We start from the raw sequence: 4,158 nt of genomic DNA, 5'->3' as shown, positions 1-4,158 counted from the left end.
CTAGTGGTAAAAACGAGCTTTATTTTGAATAAAATGGATCTCCCTAAGTAGGATTCGAATCTATGACCAATCAGTTAATAGCCGATCGCTCTACCACTGAGCTACTGAGGAAGAACGGAGGGTTCCCATATACGAGCACGATTCTTGTTCTTTGGACCGACCCATGATCATCAGTGTATAAACGAGAAACTCAATAAGGTTTTTCATCAACTCTTGGACACCCCACCCTAGAGGTATTGACCTATAAATACAATAGGATCTATAATTATTGCTACCATTCAATATTAGGTATTACTTAAAAAAAGAATAATTCGATTATATAGAACCTTGAAATAAAGAGATAAATTTTAGATTTAGATAAAGGAGGATTGGCGGTGAAAATAGTAGTTTACGGGAAAGGCAAAATCGGTAAATCAACAACTAGTTGTAATATCTCAGTCGCTCTAGCGAGACGTGGTCAAAAAGTGTTACAGATTGGGTGTGATCCCAAACACGATAGTACTTTTACTCTTACAGGATTTCTAATACCTATAATTATAGATACTCTACAATATGAGGATTATCATTATGAGGAAATTTGGCCCGAAGATGTAATTCACAAGGGTTATGGAGGGGTGGATTGTGTGGAAGCAGGGGGTCCACCCGCAGGACCGGGTGTGGAGGATATGTGGTGGGAGAAACTGTAAAGTTGTTAAAAGAATTAAATGCATTTTACAAATATGATATTATATTATTCGATGTATTAGGTGACGTGGTCTGTGGAGGTTTTTCCACTCCATTGAAATATGCAGATTATTGTGTTATTATTATAGATAATGGATTCGATGCATTATTTGCAGCTAATCGTATTACTGCCTCTATAAGGGAAAAAGCTCTTACACATCCACTCCGTTTAGCAGGCTTGGTGGGAAATCGTACATCTAGAAGAGATCTTATAAATAAATATGTAGAAGCCTATCCAATGCCAGTAATAGAAGTATTACCTATTATTGAGGATATCCGAGTTTCCAGAGTAAAGGGTAAAACCTTATTTGAAATGGTTGGATCTGAACCATCCCTTAACTATGTTTGTAATTATTATCTAGGCATAGCAGATCAAATATTGTCCCGACCAGAAGGTATTGTCCCAAAAGAGATTCCAGATCAGGAATTATTCCGTTCACTCTCTGATATTTATCTAAATCCCATTGGTGGTGGGGGACAGAAAAAAAATAATAAGGAAAATTTACTTGGGTTTACGAGGATTTAGAATCAACAATTTCTCCACTCCTCCACAATTTGTTGTCAATTTGTTGACAATTTTATTATTTCTTGTTATCATTCTTTTGTGTTACTAGTATTTTTATTCATTATTTGTTATGAAACCAGCTCAAGAAAAGATAGAAAAGAAAGATCAACGCCTTAGAATTCAGCCTCTTCGAGGGGGCAACCTCCTTTACATTACATAAATGAACAATTCTTGGATGATACAAATGACAAAACCTCCTTTCTATATATAGGAGTCTAAGGAGTCACAATATAATCCAGCCGAACTAACAATAATAATATAAAGCCACAAAAATAACAATAGAGGGATTCTATGGGGCACAGAAATAACAATATGGGGGTAATAGGGGCACAACAATATAAATAAGGGGTATAACTACAATAGTAATGGGGTAATCACTAGTATTATAGGGACCCAACATGCCCCTCTCCTTCAAAAAAGTGTTGTCCTCAACGCTTGAGCAGTTCTGGATACTTCTGCATAAAATTCTCATCCTCCCATGTGGAATCTTCAGCGCATAAGTTCTTCCACTTGATAAGATACTCTGAAATTGATCGATTTCGTAGCTGTCGAGTTCTTGTTTCTGTGACTGCTTCTGGTTCCAATATAATTTTTCCTTCCTCGTCAAGTTCTGGCAATATTGTTTGAACTGGGAGCTTGTCGCCTATAACCTTCTTTAAACATGAAACATGGAAAACTGGGTGCAATCGAGAAGCTGCAGGAAGCTCCAATTTGTATGCCATAGTACCAATCTTTTGCAACACCTTGTACGGACCATAATACTTTGGTGATAATTTATTATCCTTCTTAGCTTGCTTTAGGGACATTTGCTTATATGGTTGTAGCCGTAGGAATACCCAATCACCTACATCAAAACTTCTTTCACTGCGATGTTGATCTACCTGTTGTTTCATTCTATTTTGTGCCAACACGAGGTTATCCTTTAAGAGTTGGAGGACTTGTTGTTGATGTTCGATGTGATGTTCCACTGCCTGAACCTTAGAATTTTCTCTTAAATATGATGTGATTGATGGTGGTTGATACCCATAAAGTGCCATAAATGGGGTCATTTTTGTTGCTGTATGGAAGGAAGTGTTATACCACCATTCAGCCAGAGGCAACCATTTGACCCATTGTGTCTGTTTATCAGATACAAAGCAACGAAGATATCCTTCCAAACATTTGTTTACTATCTCAGTTTGCCCATCAGATTGAGGATGATAAGATGAGCTATGAGCTAACTGAGTACCAAGACAAGAAAATAATTCTGTCCAAAAATTTCCAGTGAAAATGGGATCTCTGTCACTTACAATAATCTTTGGGTTTCCATGTAGCTTTTGAACTGTTTCCATAAATGCAGTAGAAACTGTACTGGCTTTAAATGGATGTGATAATGCACAAAAGTGTGCATACTTGGTAAGTCTGTCAACTACCACCATGATGACACTCTTTCCCTCAGACTTGGGTAAACCTGTGATAAAATCCATTGAAACCTCCTCCCAACGTTGGCTTGGAATGGATAAAGGTTGTAATAGACCCGGTGTCTTAATTGTTTCAACTTTATTTTGTTGGCAAACCAAACATTCCGCCACAAACTTTTGAATATCTGATTTAAGGCCATCCCAAAAAAATTCCTTCTTAACCTGTGGTAAGTTTTTAAAATCCTGAGTGCCCTCCTAAGGGAGAAGTGTGCAATTCCATAAGAATCTTTTGTTTTAGCTGGGAATTCTTACAGAGGTATAAGCGATCTTTGTACCATAACGAATCATTTTGCCAGCTAAATGTATCAGAAGTACTGGAATCTTGTTGTAGCTTTCGAATAAGTGCCCACACTTCTTCATCATTCTTCCATTCCTCCTTTGCTTCATTTATCCAATCTGGTTGGATAATAGAAATGGCACACAACAATGCTTCCACATCCTCATCCTTTCTTGAGAGTGCATCTGCCACCACATTTTGCTTCCCTTTTTTGTAGATGATTTCAAAGTCATAACCCAACATCTTTGTGACCCACTTTTGTTGCTCTTCAGAGGATAATCTTTGTTCTAAAAAGTATTTAAGGCTATCATGATCCGTTTTTACCTTGAAGTGTCTTCCCATTAGGTAGGGTCGCCATTTCTTAAGTGCATGGAGTATTGCCAACATTTCCTTCTCATAAATAGCTTTGCTTAAAAACTTTCCCTTGATTGGACGACTTTCAAAAGCAATGGGTCTTTCATCTTGCATTAGAACAGCACCAATTCCATTTCCTGAAGCATCACATTCCACAATAAAGGTTTTTGTGAAGTCCGGTGTAGCTAAGACCGGTGCTTGGCACATTGCCTCTTTAAGATGTTTAAAGGCCTTTGTTGCTTCCGGAGTCCATGAAAATGAATCTTTCTTCAATAATGTTGTTAGAGGTGCTGCTATTCTCCCATAATTCTTAACAAACTTGCGATAATACCCTGTCAACCCAAGAAATCCTCGCAGATGCTTTATGGATGTGGGGATTTTCCATTCCTTAATGGCTTTAATTTTGCTAGGGTCTACCTTAACTCCTTCATGAGATACAATATGACCCAAATATTCCACCTCCTGGACTCCAAAGAAACATTTGGATCTTTTTGCATATAATTGTTTCTCCTCCAATAGTTGTAGCACCTTGTCAACATGTTCAACATGATCCTTCCAAGACTTGCTGTAGATTAGTATATCATCAAAAAATACTAACACAAATTTTCTAAGGAATGGTTTGAAAATTGAATTCATCAAACCTTGAAATGTTGAAGGTGCATTGGTAAGGCCAAAAGGCATGACCAAAAATTCATAATGACCCTCATGAGTTCTAAATGCCGTTTTCGGAATGTCTTCAATCTTCATTCTGATTTGATGATATCCCGAACGAAGATCCA

At 37.5% G+C, this 4,158-nt stretch overlaps 1 non-coding gene across 1 annotated transcript; it reads right to left on the bottom strand.

Annotated features, from left to right (window-relative positions):
• Positions 1–39: 39 nt before the first annotated feature.
• Positions 40–111, bottom strand: TRNAN-AUU (transfer RNA asparagine (anticodon AUU)). The gene has a single exon. It is a non-coding gene; the product is annotated as a tRNA-Asn (tRNA).
• Positions 112–4,158: the final 4,047 nt, after the last annotated feature.

This window comes from Pinus tabuliformis, chromosome 1_1 (genome assembly GCF_031772625.1).
Source record: "Pinus tabuliformis cultivar Carrire ecotype Pingquan chromosome 1_1, CPIR1, whole genome shotgun sequence".
NCBI lineage: Eukaryota > Viridiplantae > Streptophyta > Pinopsida > Pinales > Pinaceae > Pinus > Pinus tabuliformis.
This window is presented reverse-complemented; position numbering and strand designations above follow the sequence as displayed.